Here is a 23,187-nt window from a genome sequence, read left to right on the forward strand (position 1 = left end):
GACAAGGCATCATGGAAGCTGTAGTTTTTAAAACATCTGATGATCTACCTTTTGGGCACCCTAACTATCACTGTGCATATTCTTCCTAATAATAGGTTAAATAAACCCCTTTTATGAATAGCCCAGTAAAAAATCCCACAGGCTAGTTCCCAGCGCTGCATTACCCAAGTCGGCCAGCTGGAGCGCTGTGTGTCTAAGGCGCTCCTTCTCTTTGGCTCAGCAAACATTGTGTTGTAACAAGCCCATTTCCTTATTCTAACAGGAACCACACCTCACAGGGGACCTCAAGTGATCAGCAACTACAAGTCTGCCTTAGAGGGAAGAAGGAAAAGAATCTTCTAACTCCAGCTTCCCCCCGGACCTGGACCCACACAAGGTAAAAACCCTGGAAATATTCTGCCATCAGATTTAGGATTTAAAAAGGCAGCAAATAAATGCTGGGAACTTTCAGGATCTGATCTAAAAAGTCCTGCTTGTATTTCCCTAAATGGCAGCACATGAGATCTGAGCTCATATTCTATTTTCTTAGTGTGTCATTTCAATGATCTGTGCTTAGGTGAGTTTATTTGTTTTGATTTCTGCATTAACCAGAATTAACCATTCTAGAATCCTGCAGTGATACATTGTAATTCTCAGGATTCTGACACTGAATCTGTAAGACACACACACACACACACATATAATTAGAAATATATATCTAGATCCCCAGATGGGTACATTACAAAGCCCACAGTGTGCCTGGCTGGATTGCTGGCCTGCAGTGTACATTGTGCAGTGATCAGTATGCAGGGGGAGAAGGTAACTGTCTGGTCTAATGAATACATTGCCAGTCTGTCTTTCCAGCCAAGCAGCACAGCCAGCGAAGCCCTAATCTCCTGGAAACTCATCTTTTTCTGTACAGCCTGAGTGTGAGAAATTCTCTCCCATTGTCCCAGAGCAGAACTTTCCCAAGACAATGAGAGCTAGACTTGCTGGGTTATTAAACTGGCGTGTGAATTGTTGGAAGTTCAAACTACATTTAACCCCTTAAGGACCAAGCTTCTGGAATAAAAGGGAATCATGACATGTCACACATGTCATGTGTCCTTAAGGGGTTAAAGAGAATTTCACATTTTGAGGCCGGAATCATTTAATAAACACTATAGCCGAATTTGAGAACTTATCCTGTTTTTTGGACCCAAGTTTGGAAGTCACAAAAAAACTAAAATCCCATTTTAGTGAATAAGCCTAATCATTGCAGCTATGGGCTGTACGGTTTAGGGGCTGGGTTCTCTTCAATCGTTCTTCGTTCGTGTGTTTAAACTTGTCTTACATATTTTATATTTCTGATCTATACTTGTCTTATTATCTACTTAGTCACTAGCACACTGCCACAGATCCAGGCGTCCACAGACCTATTATCTACCTCTTAATCTTTCATCGAGCGATTTCATTAAATCGATGACATTTATTCTTCGCTATCCTAAAGGGGATTTGGTTGTATGCCTTCTTTCTAGTCCCACGATGCACTGCCACTCCTTGAAGCAGCGTGCCTCCATTGCTATTCCAGCTTCTACTGATGGAGCAGTAGGGTGTTTATTCAATAGACTGTGAAATGTGGAGCGATGACAAGGAAAATACATATTTTAACAAACCTGGCTCTTTTGGGCCTAAAGTTAGTATGCCGTTCCTAGTTATTGAAAAAGCCCCTGAGAGGTATTTAAACCATAACGTTGGAAGATCTCTGAGTGGTCTGAGGTTTTCTTCAGAATGTTGTGCCAGTGGGCTACTAATTCTTGTCTAGGCCAGGGGTAGCCAAAAAGATAGATCCCCAGATGTTTTAAAACTACGTCTTCCATGATGCTTTCAGGGCATGCAAAGCATCATGGGAGCTGTAGTTCTACAACATTTGGGGATCTACCTTTTGGGCTACCCCTGGTCTAGGTGCTGACCTCTCCAAGTCAAGTCTTTATATAGCCACCAGAGAGATTCTTCTTACCAGTAGGAGAAGGCCTCTGTTTCTTTATTCGCCGTCATACTTGTTCTATTATGTGTTTTGTGTTTATACTGTAATTATACCCTTTTACTAACGTTTATAGTGCTTCTTGCTGTTGTCGCGTTATTGGTCTATTACAGGGGTGGGGATCCTTCGGCTCTCCAGATGTTTTGGACGACACCTCCCATGATGCTTTGCCAGCATTATGTGTGTAAGAGCATTATGGGGGATGTAGTCCACAACATCTGGAGAGCCGAAGATTGCCTATCCCTGGTCTATTACTATCCCTCCCATCCACCATGTTATATTCTTTTAAATGGTTTAACGGTTAGTTCCCACCATATATACTTTTTTTTATTTTTCTAATTTAACATTTATTAAGCTTTGTCACAGCCAAGCACAGCATTATCAAAAATGTCCCCACTTCTAAACACATGCTTTTAGAAATGAAAGAATATGTTTACCATCAATTACAAATTCTAAAATGAGCGTGAAAGACAGTGGTGTCCTGCCCCATGGAGCTTGCAATCTAGTAATAATGTCAATTTAATTTTGGTCTCTGGGTTGTTTACCAGGCCTAGTTTGAGCACTGGGGTAAGAGGTGCCCTTCTTCATTCACCGCACAGCTTTACATAAAAGGAAGCGAGAGGTGAGATGGGTTGGGAGTTTTAGGTGTGTTGTGCGGAGGCAGTGGAGAGTCATACAGATCTGTGAGCTAAAGTGAAAGGTGAACTATAGGGGAATATTTTGTTTAATTTGGCCGCGTCGATTGGAAGTCTTGTTACATTCTTCAGTGAGCTGTGAGTAAATTCCCCTAGGCCTTCCTGCAAGGCGAACATGCCGATATCCTAATATTTCAATTGACGACTAGGTCTCATCCTTAGAATTGAACTTGTCTGTGGTTTCTCTAGCTGTCAAAGTAGCTTGCAGCTCATTACTTAGCAAAACATTTTAATTATTATTGTTTTAAAAAAAATTAGATTACACATCTAGGTATGCAATTGACAGTCCTCCAGTTACTATACATACCCATCAATCACAGCCATCCATTAAAAACATATATTCATAAGAAACTGCCCACCCCTGTTGATTTTTAACTTGGCTTGTGTAATGGGCCAGATTAAAGGGACACTATAGTCACCAGAACAACTACAGCTTAATTTAGTGATTTTGGTGTCTATAGCATGTCCCAGCAGGCCTAGCAATGTAAATGCTGCTTTTCCTATGAAAAGGCTGTGTTTACATTGCTGGCTCGTTAAACTTCTAGTGGCTGTCACTCAGATGTGCACCTGTCACTCAGGTGTGCAGCGCCTACATTCAGCGTAGAGTTGCTGAACATTCTCCATGGAGATGCATTGGTTCGATACATCCCTATGAGGAGATACTGATTGGCGCAGTGTGGTGCTTTGCCGCGCATGCGCAATAACCTCCCAATGCTTTCCTGTGGGAAAGCATTGGATTGGCTGAGATCATCAAGTTTGATGAACGCAGTTGTGGAGGTGCGGCCAGCCTTTTCACTGTGATCTGAGGGGGTCCTGGCACCTAAACAGCCACTCCAGGGCTATAGTGTTAGGAATACGTGTTTGATCCTTTTAAGGTCAAAATAGCTTAACTTTAAAAATCTCTGTCAAATGTGCTTTCAGTTTGGCTACTCTGGCCTTACATTTAAAACGCCCGTAGAATTTCCACTTTAGCAAATAGCCATGATAATCTGTAAATGTTAGTGTATCAGAGGCTGCCTTCCTTTACCCCTAAAATGTACTGTCTCCTGTCCCCGGCTTGTGATCTTCACGATGCAAAAATAAGACGTTGCGTGTTGTCTACGTTTTTTTTAGCTTTTATTCAGCACATGCAGGTTTAGCGGTGCAGTATCACAATGAACTTTAAAATATTGGGGGAGAGTTTCGAAAGTCAGACACAGTGACAGACGGGGTTTTATTTAATTTGCCACTTCCTGTTGCAGCTACTGTGCTCTTAGAAGCAGATGTTTTATCTATGCATTTTGCACGACTGCTAGTATCCACTCTGTGTTCTATCTACTACAACAGCCAAGGGAAAAAAAACACACAGACACTTCTATACATTCTCATATAACCCGCTTGTTTTGTTCAAAGAACAGGAAACACTGTACAAGATCTACTTTAGACTTCTGAATATCCCCCGTCACCCCCCCACATTATACACACCCTGTGCGGTGTTGTAAGAGGTAGGCCGCATCACTAGGATAATGTATTTTAATTTCAAAATAAGGGGGAAATCGTGGTGCGAGAAACAGAAAGCCGGTTATGCAACTGGAGAAATCTTGGGTGAGATCCATGCTGCTTTGAGTGGAGGATGGTAGGTCAGGATATTGCTGCACACAAACCCAGTGTCTAATGGGAAAATGAGTAACCGCTGGCTGGACGAGATGTAAACCTTCCTGACATACATGTCACCAAGGAGATTAAAATTGTTATACGTGGTGGATGAGGCCGTGAATATTAGTGGCAAGTGCCCATAATATGGAGACTTCCGTTCTGTGTTTGGGAGCTGGGATGTGTAATCACATAAAATCTACACTGACCGAGCAGCCCGATTTTAAGCATACAGTCCCTTACTGTATTTGTCCCGTGAAGTGTCCTTGAATTTTGTATAGGACAAAACCAACAGCATCCTGTAACAATGGCAATTACTGGACAAGTATACTTCATGGCAACATTTTAAACTCCGTATTATGATAAGAAATTGCCTTCATATAAAAATAAACTCTGAACTAACAGCTACAAATGATTTTACTAATCCACATAAAAAAAGCACATCATTTGCTGATATTTTCTGTTCAGGATACCCGTGTCTAATTCTGTCATTTTTCAACCTCCCCTGCATTGCTCTTTGAAGACAAATTATACTTTAAACAGCTCTCTGTGTGCTTGTTGTTTCCACTCTTTTTGTGTGCTGGTAGAATAACTGCGCGGTCTTGTTTAGACCACATTTTGTTTCACGAGTCCTGCACCAGTTATAAAAACATAGCCGAAATAACCAATGCAGAAAAGGCTTGGTGCATGCTGGGATATAAGAGACGGGTCATGTAAGAGGAAAGGTATTGTTGAAAATGGCTGAAAGTATTTATTTTGTTTTGTTCCACTAATTAATGTAAAAATTAGGAAGGGGACAAATCGATGCATATCTATGTACTATGTAGTGTGCTGGAAAAACTCTCAAACCTATGTTTAAACGGAGAGTATACTCACCTGAAAACCACCAGGGTTCTTTACCAAGTAAGAATCGTCAGGAATATGAAGTGTGGTTAAAGATAAAAAAAAATTAAAAAAAAAAATATTTAACCCCTTAAGGACCAAACTTCTGGAATAAAATGGAATAATGACGTGTCACACACGTCATGTGTCCTTAAGGGGTTAAACAGATTCTATATTGTAAGGAATACAAAGTTTTAGTCCTTACACTCTGATTCTCCCCTCAGCATGGAAAGGGTGAAAAAACATTTTCTATACTTTATTATTATTATTATTATTATTATTATGATATTTATATTGCGCCATCAAATTCCACAGCGCTTTACAATGGGTGGACGAACAGACATGTAGTTGTAACCAGACAAGTTGGACACACAGGAACAGAGGGGTTGAGGGCCCTGCTCAATGAGCTTACATGCTAGAGGGAGTGGGGTAAAATGACACAAAAGGTAAGGATAGTATTAGACTAGTGACAGTTGCAAGAGAGGAATCAGTTGGGAGCTATTAACTCACTCGATTCCAGCACCAATCTCTTATCGGCGCCTCCGCCGACATCATCCATCAAGACGGGGGAGCAATGCGCATGCGCCGAAATCAAATTAGGCCCTCCCCATGGGAAAGCATTGCTTTACTGTTTTCCTACGGGGACTTAACTGACGCTGGATGCCCTCATGCTGAGCGTGAGGACGTCCAGTGTCCGATAGGCGGCCAAAAGTCACCTACCAAGCCGGAAGCAGCTCTAGTGATTCTTAGTACTGCAATGTAATTGTTTAAGGACTAAGAGGGACATGGACACTGCACCCAGACCACTTTAATGAGTTGAAGTGGTCTGGGTGCCTATAGTGTCCCTCTAAGGCCAAAAATAGCCAGACTTGAAAAATTCACTAAATCACCATACTTCTACCAGTTCAGCTACTTTGGCCTTAAATTTGAAATCCACTAAGAATTTACTTTGTACAATTCTCATTTTATTCAAATAACCCCTGAAGGTCTTTATCCTTAAACATGGCATTCACATAAGGACTTGGAGCATAACCATTTCTATTCTATATAAATTCTCTATACACTGCGAACATTTACTCATGACGGGTACATTTTAGACTTGCAATATTGTGGGATCACTAATTTAAAAGGATGGGTTTTTTGCCTTCCAAACTCTTCCTGCAGCAATTAAGTCCTTATTTCATATATTTTAAAAGGCCTTTTCATCCCCCTTTTCATTTCACAGAGAATGAGGTTGTTATTGGCTAAAAATAAAAGACAGTCAGAGTATTGATACATGGTTGGATGTGTTTATACATTCGGGCACAGTTACTCGTTTTAACTGAACTTTTGAATTGTCTGTCTGTGCTTTACATTCTTTATTCACTAGGGGCAAATCTTGGATGACACCAACGCGTTGCCTCGAACACAGTTTTAATACCAGGGTATCTGAAGACGCAAATGCTTAGTTAACTCGTTATGATACTTTAGAAACAGAATGTTAATGAGAACCTCAGTAAGATATTAAAACGGGAAGGATAACATACAACAGGGATGGACTAATAGTGCAGGACTTGCAAAAGGTCCTAAAAGGGACTGTGAGAAAGCATTGAGGGCATTTTTGGCAGTGCTATAGCACCCCGGGAATACATTGTATATGGGCAGTTATGTTTGGAGGGCACGTAGAGCTGCCTATCACGTGTAGTCATGCTTCCCTTTCTGTTGATGCCCTCTACCAGTGATAGACTTGTGTGTCACTCACACCCCTCCACCCTCCCAATTTCACACCGCCCACCACTACTTGGTATGCTGAGCCCCCTACAACTATTTTCCATTAATTTATTTCAAACCGTGAATTAATGTTATTTTCATAGAACCAAGAGATAGCAAATGTAGCATAGCCTACTACAGTGAAAGATGTAGCAGTTTTTGCAGTGTGTGTGGGTAGAGTTGGATTCTGGTTACTGAAAACACCATAAAAAAAACCCAAAAAAAACAAGCTACGTTGCTTTAATAATGTCAATTATTGTGAAAAGGGAAGGGGTAATTAGGGGAAGTGAAATCGTTGGTAGTCAAAGAGGTAGGAAAAGGGAGGAGAGTGAAATAAGAGGGGTTAGGGTACATGGAGGATAAAGTAAATATGAGTGAGTTGGTGGTCTATGGATAATGTAAAGTGATCAGAGACACACCAAACAGGATGACCTGGAGGGCTTAATAAATCATTATCAGAGGTCATCTCATCAGGATACAAAATGCAACCAATCAGCCACTTACTTTCTCTGGCTGGTGGGAATAACTAATTTAGACACGGTTAATTGAGCACCTGGATCGGACGGTATGTACTAAAGACCAGCTTAGCCGTGGTTATCACATCGCACTGTACCACATGTAACAATATTCACACTTACCATGATAACCCCATATATCCAACAAATGTATCAACATAAACTCATCCTTCATGATCCTTTTGGCACCACATGGCTCGTCTGGAGCCAAAACAACATAAAGGACCACTCTTCGGACACGTACAATGTATTTTGTCCAGAGATGCTACCTAGAAGGCATTTTGTAGCAGTACTACTGTATGGTATAAGTCATGACCAGAATGAGTGTTGGATGCCAACCCGATGACTAACTCCCCTAAGATAAGCCTTGATTTGTATTAATAAAATAAAGTATTTAGTTTCAGATAAAAAATTCTTAGGGAGGTGGGCTGTAGTCCTCTTTAAGAACATGACTAGGTCAGGGCTTATTATGAAGAATAGCGTCACTTATTAAAAGCTTCTACTGGAGTTTGGCCATTGGAGTTGCAAAAGGAAAGGCAAAAACAACTAAGAGGACAGATTGCCATAAAGTGGACTTTTGGGTTAATCCACTCGAAGACCGTTTAACCCCGTACACTAAGAAGAACCTTCAGACACCATGAGGACTTCACTGACAAGTTGTTATAGTGGTCTTTTAGGAAGTATTGAGAACTGGCAAAGGAATGCCAAATCGAATCTAGTGAATAACCCAATATGCATGCATTTCCCGCATCTAAAGGCAGTGCAGTAACTACTCTTAGACCTGAGCGGGTTAATGGCATTCTAAAGAACCCTTCAAGCGTTTACTGTTCTGAATGGGTCCCAAGGCGCAGTAGTTTTACGGCATTCCCTTCTTCCTTTGTTTACGTTCAGCAGCGTGAGCTTATCCTTCAATTGTTTTTTGAGATTGCCATGAGAAACGAGATAAAATAATAACAAAATCTGTGTTGAAAGTTGTATGGGTTTACATCCGGGGATTAATTCTACAAATGGATTGGTTTACAATTAATTACAGGGTGTTGGCATCCATTTTGATATTAGAAGATGGTGAATACTTCTGGCCTCTGTCCTATAGCACAGACGAATCTATAATATTCTCTACATAGTTCCTTATTTATTTAGTGATGTAGTTTACTATGCTCGGGTCTTTTAAATTATTATCCAATCAACATGCAACTCTTCTTCAAACACTCCCAAGGCTTAGCTACCATTCCCGGTCTATGACGCAACATTCTAAGTATAATGTAGGTGGTACTGCAGTTATTCCTACCCACTTTGGTCCACATTCCACCCATTTCATCATCATTGCTGCACACACAATGCCATTTCTCACTGGTCACTGTTGGTTTTGTCTATGGGTCTTTTGAAATGTGACCGTGACCCTAGCTACAGTAACAGGGCATGTAACTAGCTAGCATTGTTACTAGCATTGTCCTGTTTGGTTTGCTGTATTAGAGTATCACTGTCACCGACTCTGGACTTCGAAAAGACCTCTGATGGTGACATCACCACTGCGATTCGGTGGCCGAAGAGAGGAGGAGGACAGGTAAAGGTGAGATTTACTTACCTGAACCTGCCCTTCACGGGCACCACCATTTTCCTCAGTCCCGTCCCCTTAAGCTCCTGGTGCTGCCGATGTTACTGCTGTACTCTTGCGCATACATAAGAATACAGCATTGAGTTCTGTGGAGGTCCTCCAGAGACAGAGCCAATTGCCTGCAGCCGTCATTGGTGATGGCTGTTGGGATTGATACTTAGACTGTGCCCTGAGTCTAAGAAAGTCAGACGGAGGAGGAATATAGAGACAAAGTATATCTGTATATCTTTTTACTGGGTTGGAATTTCAGTGAAATTGCAACACAGTCAAAATTAGTATTTCATAAAGATTCTATCTTAAAGGACCACTATAGTGCCAGGAAAACATACTTGTTTTCCTGGTACGTTAGTGCCCTCAGGGTCCCACTCCCGCTGGGCTGGATGGAGAGTAGGGGTTAAACACTTACCGTTCTCAAGCGCTGGGCTCCCTCGGTGCTGGAGACTCTCCACCTCCTTTCCCCGTAATTGGCTGAATGCGCATGCGTGGCAAGAGCCGCACGCGCATTCAGTCAGTCCATAGGAAAGCATTTCTCATTGCTTTCCTATGGACGCTGGCGTCTTCTCACTGTGAAAATCACAGTGAGAAGCGTGAAAGCGCCTCTAGCGGCTGTCAATGAGACAGCCACTAGAGGCTGGATTAACCCATATGTAAACATAGCAGTTTCTCTGAAACTGCTATGTTTACAGCAGAAAGGGTTACTACTAGATGGACCCGACACCCAGACCACTTCATTAAGCTGAAGTGGTCTGGGTGCCTATAGTGGTCCTTTAATGAAATACAAATTTTTCAAAGGGGGAGGGACTTATAGTCTTGCCAAAAAAAGCCCAATTATTTCTGGACTATAGGTTCCCTTATAACGATGGGATCACTATCAACCCCATCTGCTCAGTAAAATGTAAGATTAACTTTCTGTAACCTCCACCTCCACTGATGGTTCTCAGAGAAGCATTGGGGACAAGAACGTATGTGTGGCACAACGGCGCGCTCCTCCAATCAAATGCTATAAACGGCAGTTCATTGAATAACATTTTACTCCGTTTTGAAGGTGGAAGCGCCTGACAGCCACTAGAGGCGCTTCTGCTTTCAAAACAGAGTAAAACTTTATTAAGCCTGTTTAAGACACATGACCTGTATGACATGTCATGATTCCCTTTTATTCCAGAAATGACGTAAATATTCCGTCACGATTCCCTTTTATTCCAGAAATGACGTAAATATTCCGTCACGATTCCCTTTTATTCCAGAAATGACGGGAATATTCCGTCACGAGTCCCTTTTATTCCGGAGGTTGTGTGATGTATTCAAATGCATTGAATACATCACATATTCCCGAGATACATCATGTATTAAATGTAAAATTATAAGATATACCCATGTCCCCACCTTTGTGGGATGTTATGCTTCTGCTTGGGGACGCGTCTGGTTATTACATGCTCCCGGACGTTTCCTTTATTTATCTTACTTCGTAGAAACCACAATTATTTGCAGATTTTTAATTTATATAAACAGACCGTGTCATAACCAAGTCATGTGGAGAACTTTCTTTGCTGCACTTGTTTTTGATACAAATGGGCCTATTTCAAGGCTTATCTGACCTTGTTCTGTTTCTAACAAAATAAAGCCGCAGTGAGATGTCTATTTCAGGTATTTTCCAGAGATTTCACATTTTTAAAGGCATAGTCAACTAATGGATATTAATCTCCAAAATAGGTGCCATATTTTCACCTCGATGGGCAGTTTGTTAACCAACTAAGTGATCAAAATTTTCATGATGGAAATTTAGATTTAACGGGGAAACCTGAGCCGAATAAGAATCATTTAAAAAAATTAATTAATTAATAAATCACAGTCTCTTTATAGAAGGTTCTGAAATCTATTGCACATGTGCAGTTAACCTGTACCTGCAGACATTTCAATGTAAACATTGTCTTTTCAGACACACACACTGACAGAGAGAGAGACGCGCGCACACACACTGACAGAGAGAGACGCGCGCACACACACTGACAGAGAGAGACGCGCGCGCACACACTGACAGAGAGAGACGCGCGCGCACACACTGACAGAGAGAGACGCGCGCGCACACACTGACAGAGAGAGACGCGCGCGCACACACTGACAGAGAGAGACGCGCACACACACTGACAGAGAGAGAGAGACGCGCACACACACTGACAGAGAGAGAGACGCGCACACACACTGACAGAGAGAGACGCGCACACACACTGACAGAGAGAGACGCGCACACACACTGACAGAGAGAGACGCGCACACACACTGACAGAGAGAGACGCGCACACACACTGACAGAGAGAGACGCGTGCACACTCACTGACAGAGACACACACGCGCGCACACTCACTGACAGAGACACACACGCGCGCACACTCACTGACAGAGACACGCGCGCGCACACACACTGACAGAGACACGCGCGCACACACACTGACAGAGACGCGCGCACACACACTGACAGAGACGCGCGCACACACACTGACAGAGACACGCGCGCACACACACTGACAGAGACACGCGCGCACACACACTGACAGAGACACGCGCGCACACACACTGACAGAGACACGCGCGCACACACACTGACAGAGAGAGAGACGCGCACACACACTGACAGAGAGAGAGACGCGCACACACACTGACAGAGACACACACGCGCACACACACTGACAGAGACGCGCGCACACACACTGACAGAGACGCGCGCGCACACACACTGACAGAGACACGCGCGCACACACACTGACAGAGACACGCGCGCACACACACTGACAGAGACCCGCGCGCACACACACTGACAGAGACACGCGCGCACACACACTGACAGAGACACGCGCGCACACACACTGACAGAGACACGCGCGCACACACACTGACAGAGACACGCGCGCACACACACTGACAGAGACACGCGCGCACACACACTGACAGAGACACGCGCGCACACACACTGACAGAGACACGCGCGCACACACACTGACAGAGACACGCGCACACACACTGACAGAGACACACACGCACACACACTGACAGAGACACACGCGCACACACACTGACAGAGAGAGAGACGCGCACACACACTGACAGAGAGAGAGACGCGCACACACACTGACAGAGAGAGAGACGCGCACACACACTGACAGAGAGAGAGACGCGCACACACACTGACAGAGAGAGAGACGCGCACACACACTGACAGAGACACACACGCGCACACACACTGACAGAGACAGACACGCGCGCACACACACTGACAGAGACACACACGCACACACACTGACAGAGAGGCACACGCACACACACTGACAGAGAGACGCACACGCACTGACAGAGAGACGCACACGCACTGACAGAGAGACACGCACACACACTGACAGAGAGACGCGTGCACACTCACTGACAGAGACACACACGCGCGCACACTCACTGACAGAGACACGCGCGCACACACACTGACAGAGACGCGCGCACACACACTGACAGAGACGCGCGCACACACACTGACAGAGACGCGCGCACACACACTGACAGAGACGCGCGCACACACACTGACAGAGACGCGCGCACACACACTGACAGAGACACGCGCGCACACACACTGACAGAGACACGCGCGCACACACACTGACAGAGACACGCGCGCACACACACTGACAGAGACGCGCGCACACACACTGACAGAGACACGCGCGCACACACACTGACAGAGGCACACACGCACACACACTGACAGAGACACACACGCACACACACTGACAGAGACACACGCGCACACACACTGACAGAGAGAGAGACGCGCACACACACTGACAGAGAGAGAGACGCGCACACACACTGACAGAGAGAGAGACGCGCACACACACTGACAGAGAGAGAGACGCGCACACACACTGACAGAGAGAGAGGCGCACACACACTGACAGAGAGAGAGGCGCACACACACTGACAGAGAGAGAGACGCGCACACACACTGACAGAGAGAGACGCGCACACACACTGACAGAGAGAGACGCGCACACACACTGACAGAGACACGCGCGCACACACACTGACAGAGACACGCGCGCACACACACTGACAGAGACACACACGCACACACACTGACAGAGAGAGAGGCACACGCACACACACTGACAGAGAGAGAGGCACACGCACACACACTGACAGAGAGAGAGACGCACACGCACTGACAGAGAGACACGCACACACACTGACACAGAGAGAGATGGACACGCGCACACACTGACAGAGAGACCCACACACACACACGTACACACACCGACAGAGAGAGAGACGCGCACACACACTGACAGAGAGAGACGCGCACACACACTGACAGAGAGAGAGGCGCACACACACTGACAGAGAGAGAGACGCGCACACACACTGACAGAGACACGCGCGCACACACACTGACAGAGACACGCGCGCACACACACTGACAGAGACACGCGCGCACACACACTGACAGAGACACGCGCGCACACACACTGACAGAGACACACACGCACACACACTGACAGAGAGAGAGGCACACGCACACACACTGACAGAGAGAGAGACGCACACGCACTGACAGAGAGACACGCACACACACTGACACAGAGAGAGATGGACACGCGCACACACTGACAGAGAGACCCACACACACACACGTACACACACCGACAGAGAGAGACGCACACACACACGTACACACACTGACAGAGAGACGCACACACACACTGACAGAGACACGCACGCACACACACACACTGACAGAGACACGCACGCACACACACACACACTGACAGAGACACGCACGCACACACACACACTGACAGAGACACGCACGCACACACACTGACAGAGAGAGAGACGCGCGCGCACACACTGACAGAGAGAGAGAGAGGCGCGCGCACACACTGACAGAGAGAGATGCGCGCGCGCGCACACACTGACAGAGAGAGAGGCGCGCGCACACACTGACAGAGAGAGAGAGGCGCGCGCACACACTGACAGAGAGAGGCGCGCGCACACACTGACAGAGAGAGAGAGGCGCGCGCACACACTGACAGAGAGAGAGAGGCGCGCGCACACACTGACAGAGAGAGAGAGGCGCGCGCACACACTGACAGAGAGAGAGAGGCGCGCACACACTGACAGAGAGAGAGGCGCGCACACACTGACAGAGAGAGAGGCGCGCGCACACACTGACAGAGAGAGAGGCGCGCACACACTGACATAGAGAGAGGCGCGCGCACACTGACAGAGAGAGAGGCGCGCGCAGACACACTGACAGAGAGAGAGGCGCGCGCAGACACACTGACAGAGAGAGAGACGCGCGCACACACACACAAACTGACAGAGATACGGACACGCACACACACTGACAGAGAGACGGACATGCACACACACTGACAGAGAGAGAGACGGACATGCACACACACTGAAAGAGACACACACACAAACTGAGATTTTTATTTTTATTGAAATCTACCCAGCCTCCCTACCTTTGAGAGAGCTGAGTGGATCTTTCCCTGGGGTCCAGTGGGGCTGCTCTCTCTTTCTGCGTGCGAGGGAGCAGTAATCTACCTGCAGTTCCACTCTGCTCCCTCGAGCTCTCTGTAGTGGTGCCGGGGTAAATTACTGCTACCTTGCACGCCGCCTACAATGCTCCCCCGGGCATCCGGCTCCCAGTGCTACCGCGGGCTGTCAGGTGAAAAGGGCTGACATCCCAGGCGCCAGGGCGACCGGAATTTGTCGAGCCCTACATTATGGCAGTGGAGGGTCATTTTAAGAATGGTTGCTCATTAGACCAAGAACAAAATAGAAACCAAGCCATTTTTTTTACATGTAGGAAGCTCCAAACTATTCAGCAGGACTGTACAATATTGGAAAAAAAGAAAAACATTAAAAAATTGTTGACAAATTATGTTTATGCACACAAACCGAATTAGAAGCTTCCAACGTCAACTGCAATTAAATAAGAAGTCTGTATAATGGGGTGGGGGGGTTAGCAACTAGGGAAGCATCCTAAATACAAATCCTTTATTCACCCATTGTAAGGCTATATATATAATCATCATCTTTTGAAACCATTTTTACGATACAAAAGTCTGTGTTTAAAAGGAAATACGATTCTTAAAAATGTCTCTTTAAAAGTGGCACTCCGGACTCTCCTTTTTAAAAATCATTACAGAGTTAAAGTGGTCTGGGTGCCAGGTCCAGCTAGGTTTTTTGTTTTTTTCTATAAACATAGCAGTTTCAGAGAAACTGCTATGTTTACCTATGGGTTAATCCAGCCTGTAGTGGCTGTCTCATTGACAGGCGCTAGGGGCACTTCCGCGTTTCTCACTGTGATTTTCACAGTGAGAAGACGCCAGTGTCCATAGGAAAGCATTGAGAATGCTTTCCTATGAGACTGGCTGAATGCGCGCGCGGCTCTTGCCGCGCATGCTCATTCAGCCGATGGCGACCGAAGGAGGAGAGTATCCCCTTATGACCCAACCCCTTATCCCTGCCAGCAGTCATGTCCTCCCTTCCTTAAGATTTCCAGGGAGGTACTTGACTGCTGACCCCGGACCAAAACCCCCACCACCCGTTGCCCAATAAATACACAACAACTTTTGTATGGGTAAGGGCAACGGCCACAGCTTTATTAACAGAATTATCATAGATTATCACCAGCATTCACAACCTGTCAGCTGTTGGGGGATTACCAACAGACAGCTCTATCAAATGACCCACGAGTCCGGAGCAGCCTGCCCCCGCCATCAGCTCTCAGCAGGCTGCGACTCCCCAAGCCGTTTGGGCACTTTCTTCCAAACCTCTTCGCTGGCCAGGACTGCCGCCACCGCGGTTCCTCCCTACCTACTCCCCTGGGAGGGACTGCGCCCCCCCGCAGCCAGCGCCTCCTCAATACCAGACTGTAGACCCGCATTTAGGATATCCAACCCTATGAGGGAGAGGTGTACCCCATCCTTACGCATCAAGTTGGAATTGTCCCCTTCCAGCTCTCTGTGCCTAATGACAAAACCGCCGATCCGGCGGACACATTTTCCAATCGCCACATTTAGCTTGCGCTTACTACGCTCCACGCCCTGTGCGTGAGGCAGCGAACGCCAACACGGCCTGGACACTATGTCTGACCAAATAAGGGTCACCTCGGGGAAAAGAGCCATACACTGAGCCAGATTGTGCCTAATCGCATGCAGGAGGTCCACTGACCTGCTGCGCCCTAGGTCATTTCCCCCTGCCCTGGCCCGACACGTACCTACTAAGGGATACGCATTCGGAATACAGCTGCTGCCATAACATACCCCTAATACCCCTCCACCTTACCCTGGCTATCTTGTAGGGAAAACCCAAATTTCTCCCATAGGGACGCTCCTCAGCTCGCCGCGCTGCCCACTACACGTATACGTCCCAGTATCCAAATGCAGCGGGGCCGAGGACCTACGGAAAAATGCGTCATAGTAAGTGAGGTCTGACATAGGACCTTTAGCGGTGTGAACCCCATTTACCCAAGCGCTGGATCGCTGCGTCCGAGAAACCCCACAAACTAGCCTGGGTGGCCACCCCTATCCTAAAAGAATGAGCCGAGTGCTGGCGAGGATTCACCCCGCATGCAGCCAAGGCAGCACAGAACCTGGCTGAGAACTGATAGCGTGTGAGGGGGGACCCATCCCTATGAACCAGAAAGGAGAGACACCACACCGGCCTAATCTGCAAATAATCCAAGAAAAGACAGACTGGACAAAGCCTGCCACCCGTGGCGCCGATACGTACCCATAAACCCCTACCTACCTGGTCCGTCTTGGAACGCCTGATGAAAACATCTACATAGTCCTTGGACCACTGGATATCTGCCAGAAACAGCGGCCCGACCGCCCTACGGTTGCGTGCAACCAACTCGCCCACCCTAAAAGCTCCAAAAAAATTAAATGCAAATGAAACCCTAAATAATGAGGCTTCGTAGTCTGAGAAACAAACTGCCCCCAGAGCCGCCTGAATCTGTCCCAGCAAGTCGGCTGACACCGGGCGGCGGCGGTCTGGGGCCCTCCTAAGTCTCCAACCCCGGATAACTCGCTGTATACCAAACCACCGAGAAACGTCTTGCCAACCCATAGACCGACACAGAAAAGATAGGGCGGTCAATGACTTCTCGGCCGCAGAACAGGACTTACCCTGCGCAAACATCATCTCCAACATTATCAGAGTTGCCTCCAATTGCCCGGACTCCGACCCTAGCACCAGGCCCTGCGAGAACGAGGACAGCCATGCCCGCCAGACGGCTTGATATGCCTTCCAGGACGAGTCAGCTAAGGAGTCAGACACCAAGCTTCTCAATCCTCCAAATCGATCTCCCATAAGGAAACCGGACATCTGATACCCACTGCCTCCGCAGCTGGCGCCGACTCTCGAAAACGGTCCCACTGTGTGTATGTATTTACATGTATATGAGAGGCTAAATTAACTGTGTCTTTAAACACAGAAATGCAGTCTTTTTTTTTTAGTTGTTATTGTAAAAAGCATTGAACATACCCAGTTGATCCTCGTGTCACATGACTGCAGGCCAAAAATTAAGTAGCTCAAGTGAAAATCTAAGTTAAGGCATAATTTGGGTCAGTTAAGAAATTATTTCTGGCTAGGGTTTGTATGCTTAAATGTAATCCGCGTGATTTTCCAGATTCTGTGTCTAGTATTTGTTTATATCATATTCTAGACTACACCTTTAGTCAGACCGCATGCTAGGTAGGACCTTTTTACCAGTGGGCTTCCTGACCACCATGCATTCCAGAGCCATGCGTTGCTGGAAACGTAATGCGCCTGGAAGCCATATGTGTGAACTGCCAGACACTGAAATTCTAATATTTCAGCAGGGTTGACCATGCCGCTTTTACAATCTCCGAATTACCGAACAAGGGCAGACATGAGTATTGCAGTTTGGTTGTTCCAAGGAAAAACACCAATATTTAAATCAAATGGGACTGAGCATTTAACTTCCTAGTTGCCGTTGGCAAGTGGAAAGTAAGCCCTGCTGAGCGTGCCATGGACCTTCTTGGCTTGCAGTGGTGAGGAACGTTTACGGCCTGGCTACTAGCCTGTGACTTTAAAGTCCTCAGTTACAGGAAACCGTTTGGAAAGAGAAGTTTAAATCTAAACCACTAACCCCAGAAGAGTTACTGTATGCATTAATACCTTAATGATACGGCCAATTTTCCCACACCCTTTACCACCAGTGTTAAGCTGCGTTTGTGTCTCTGGGAGAGAATGCTCAGTGATTGCACCCTGTCATTTTAAGTATAAAATGGAGTGTGTGTTAATACATGCATGGCCGCTGCAGGGTGAGGGGGGGTTAGAAAAGCGAAGCAGGTCCAGGCAGGATGAGATGACAATCATAGATGAGTAACACGTTGCAAAGAATGATGTAAGCTATCTGCGGCCTGAAGGTGTGGGCTCACATTGTGCTTTGCAGGCAGGTCCAGGCCAGTGTCTTGGGAAAATTTACATTGCAGACAAACCAAAATGAATGCTCCGGTCGAGATTTAAGAGGGTAAATAAAGATCACTTTGTTAAATTGAAACAGGAGCGTCGTGCCCGTGCATCTCCTGAAATCAGCCCTAAAAGGGTAAGGAACCCCACATTTGTTTGTTCAAGGGATTAATTAAGCAAATTTTGGTTTGCTTGATTTTCCAAAGGTGTTCTGTTCCAGAAATACTGTCCGATCTCTTACCTTCTGGCCTCCTCTGACTCAACAGGTTCTCCGTCTCAAACAGGTGGCAGTGCATATACTCTTCGACATGCGTTTTGTATAAGCATGCTCTTTAAGCGACACTCCACATACATTCAGCCTGCTGAAGTGTTTTATGTGTCTGACATATGTGACAGTTTATAAAAGGGCTGATTTCAGTAGTTATTAGAACTTTTATAATTCGGGGCAGAAACACCTCACTGGCTGTCCTATTAAAGGTTTTCTTCCACTTCCGTTGGCTCCACAGAGCTCGCGGAAGCGACAAGCATGCTAAGCTCTCAATGAGGAGCATAGAAAAGCCACGATCGTATAAGCTTTTCAGTATAGCAGCTTTTCAATGAGAAGCCTCTGATTGAAAGTCTGTGTCTGGAACAGAGGGTAGGGCTTGTAAAGGTGCTGACATCAGGTCTTCAGCTCTTGCAAGCTGTTGTGTTTTTTTTTTTATATATATATTATTCACAAAGAAAACATGCAGAAAAAAAATACACGCATGTTTTCTTTGGGGGTGTATTGACTTACTTGTAAAACAAAATATATCATTTTCAACTTTAGTGTTCTTTTAACAGACTAAGTTTGGAGAAAAGCACGAAAGCCTGTCAAAGCACACCATAAGGGGATGATAGGAGAACCATGGACTCATGTAACATTTCACAATATAGATTTAAATCTAAATCTCAGTATAATTCAATGATATCCCGCTAAATAAATACCTAGACATATAACGAGCCCGCTAACCACCCTCAGCAATGCCATATGTCTGAACAATCACAACTCCTATGGAATGACAGAGGTTAGAATCAAACTTCTACAAAGAGCTGACAAAGTTGTAGAGCTGATTTTGTTTTATTGTCGTACTACATTGCTAAACGAGGATAGTAAACTGCTGAATGAACTATAGCTAACAGGCTGCAATCCAAGACTTTAAAACTGCTATAGCTTCACGGGAAACGTTCCTCTAATGCAATCGCCATGCTCCGTAGCATTGAAACCCACAAGGCATTTGACATGGTAGCATGGCCTCAGATTGGGGTACTTATGTATTGAGTTTTTAGTATATATAGTTTATTACTTGATACATAGCCTTTATGATTACCCTTCCACCAGCATCTCTAGGAATGGCTCAGAATGGCAATAATCACTGTGGGGATGGTTGCTTTTTGTGTCCCCTCTTTAATCCAGCCCTAGACACTTTTATCTGTATTCTTGAAAGAAATCTGTAGCGTTTGAAGGTATGAAAATCCGTGTCAGTTGTTTAAACATTACAGCATTCAATGATGATCTTATTCTATTGTACATCTTGAATGCAACGCACTCTCTGAGTGATCTTGCAGACTGTAGAGACCCATGCCTGAATAATGGGATTCAAAATAAATGTCTCGAAAATCCAATTCCTTAACTCTGTGGCCTCACAGTCTGCAAAGTATTTCCTTGTTGGTGGTGGTATTGACTTGGCAGGCTTGGGAGTTCTCATTCCTCGTAAAAATGACTACAGTCTATTTCATTAACATTTCCAGGGCGTTATTAGGCATAGAATACACTTCTGTTCTAAGATTTCAGATGGTGCCAATGTAGGATAAGGCCATTGGTTTTTGCATTTTGCAGTAAAGAGCACTGCTCTAAAATGATTTTTTTTAAAAAAAACCTTCTCTGTTATAATGATCCAGCCCATAACTATATAATACATTGATGCATTGTAACATTTTCCTTAAAGGGACACTGTAGGCACCCAGACCACTTCAGCCCATTGAAGTGGTCTGGGTGCAGTGTTCCATCACTCTTTACCCTGAGCATGTAATTATTGCAGTTTTCATAAACTGCAATAATTACCTGCTAGGGTTAACTTATTTTCTAGTGGTTGTCTACCAGACAGAGCGACTTCAGGGGTCGCCTAAACGACGCTGGACATCCTTACGCCATGCATGAGGACTTCCACCATCACTGGAATCCACATTGAATAATGCTTTCCTGTGGGAAAATTCTTATGTGAGCGCGTCCATTGCCGCTCATTAGGTCTCCTCCGCCAGCTGACGTTGGCCGGGCAGCACGTGGGCGGAACTGAGCCAGCGCCGAGTGACATCGGCTCTGGATGCTAAGAAACAGAAAACCCCTTCTCCACTGGTGGGGCTGGGTGGTTCTACCAGGCAGCCACTAGAGGCACTTCCTGTAGTTTACCAGACTCTGGGTCTCTTAAATGATGCTGGATCTCCTCAGCAATCTCCATAGCAAAGCATTGAGTCAGTGCGTTCCTATGGGGAGGGCCTAATGCGCTCACCCCTCCAACCGCCATCCCCCGCCTTCTGATGTCTGACAATGCGTGTATTCCTAACACTATAGAATCCCTTTATTCGAACACAGGTACCTGTATGTACATAAGTACACCCCCAGATTGCCCAGGTTTCAGAAAATTCCACAATACATGAATTAAAATTCACTATGCTAAAAGAGGCATGACTCGGATGTGTATATACCGGTAAATATAAAGCTTTTCCATTTTCCAACGGATGCTACAAACCTTACAATCCAGGCATATCCAGCACAGACATAGTTTGCCGACATACGTCCAACATTATTTCATCACCCAGCTATGCTGAATATAGACGTGTATGGTAAACAAGGCTTGAAACAAAGTGTTTAGACACCACAAAATGAGCTAAACAACTCCTAAAAATCACTGAGTCATGGAACGGTTTGACCAAGGGTCCTGTAGTCAGCACGATGATGTGCAGGAAGTGATTACATTGAGCAAAACCCAGGAGAAGTTGTGGCATGATTAGCAGAGCTAACAATTTGTACAATTATTCAACGTTAAGTGTAGCAGCATTTTAAAGGCATAGCAAAGGTTTGAGATGGCCCCCATTTAAATACAGTTCGAAAGGCTTAAGATGACCTCTCTTTCTAAAGCAGGCTTCCCCAAACTGCGGCCCTCCAGATGTTGCTGAACTACAACTCCCATGATTCTCAGCCTATCTATTTCATTCATAGAATCATGGGAGTTGTAGTTCAGCAACATCTGGAGGGCCGGAGTTTGAGGAAGCCTGTTCTACGGGAACACTTTAGGCACCATAACTACTACAGCTTGCTGGCTGCAGCCATTGCGAGCCCTTCCGTCTCTCGGCTTTACTGCGCATCTCAGTGTGCTGTAGTACAGCTCATTTAAAAGGCCTGTGGGAGCTGTGCGCTAGCACATTGCTGGTTCAATAAGTTAGATGGGGGGGGGAGGGGGGGGGGGTTCTTTGGATAAAAATGCAGCTGTCGCCATTCCATGGCTGAGAGTGTCAGCAATTAAAACTGCACAGAATTTACATTAGTTTTGGGCTGGTTGATGTCATTCCAGAGTAACTTCCCTGGCAGCTGAGGGGTTAAATTCCATATGTGTGTTGTTTCGTAGGGAAACGCTGCACATACAGACTCCTAGTACCATAACCACTTCAAATCACTGAAGTAGTCATGGTGTTTTGAGTAAGCCTTTAAGTGACATTGTTAAATAAATCCATTTTTTTTTCTGTGACAGACTTGGCACCTCATTCTCATGCAATCGCAGCTGTAACCCAGACCGCGGGGACACTTTCAGATTCATTTTGCATCTGCAGTACCAAACTCACATGTTTCCCATCACGCTCCAAGTCACGTCACGCCTACATAGTGCTCAGTATATTCTGTGAATTGTCAGTCACCACCATCAGGACAGACAGACTTCCTTCTTTTATCTAACACCCACTTAAGTGTGTGGGCAGGATACTTCCAATACGACGTTGGGTTTTATACACTACACATCCAATAGTACGATCACATTTAAAGCCCAATTGCACAATTTCGACTAAAACAACCAACATGTCACTAGATTAGAGGTGGGATATGTTTAGAAATTAGCTATTTTGACCCAACTGTGGCAATTCAGTTTTTAATCCGCTACATTTCAGTGTTCTGTTTAATTATTATTGTATACATGAGGTATTATATAATTGATGGCGATGAGTAGTTAAATAATTCTGCAGATTCTATAAGGTTACCAACATTTGGTATCTTTATTAAATTAATTCCCGTAGTCTTCCTAAAAAAAACACCCCATTACCAAGTCATGCACCAATAGTGATCAAACAGAGGTTAAAAAAAATGTGTTTTACAGATTTGTTTTAATAGACCACCATTGTTTACCCTCTTGATTAACAAGGGGTGGGTTTATATGATAAATAATGAATTTGTAGATTTGTAGACCTTTAAAATCCCAATTCTATGTTCTGCTGTCTGTCACTTGGGAAGACATTTTATTTTTTTATTTTTTTAAGCTACACTGACAATCTCCAAGTCATGGATCATATTATGTGCCCTCTGTGTAGGACCATATC

At 45.4% G+C, this 23,187-nt stretch overlaps 1 protein-coding gene across 1 annotated transcript in view; it reads left to right on the forward strand.

Annotated features, from left to right (window-relative positions):
- Nucleotides 1-244: 244 nt before the first annotated feature.
- The window catches only part of CDC42SE1 (CDC42 small effector 1), a 54,430-nt gene continuing 31,487 nt past the window's right edge, over nt 245-23,187 (forward strand). Inside the window, exon 1 of the mRNA XM_063439860.1 lies at nt 245-376. The gene's annotated coding sequence lies outside the window, so the exon portion shown is untranslated. The remainder of the gene's footprint in view (nt 377-23,187) is intronic.

The sequence above is a fragment of the Pelobates fuscus genome, chromosome 13 (genome assembly GCF_036172605.1).
Source record: "Pelobates fuscus isolate aPelFus1 chromosome 13, aPelFus1.pri, whole genome shotgun sequence".
Classification (NCBI taxonomy): domain Eukaryota; kingdom Metazoa; phylum Chordata; class Amphibia; order Anura; family Pelobatidae; genus Pelobates; species Pelobates fuscus.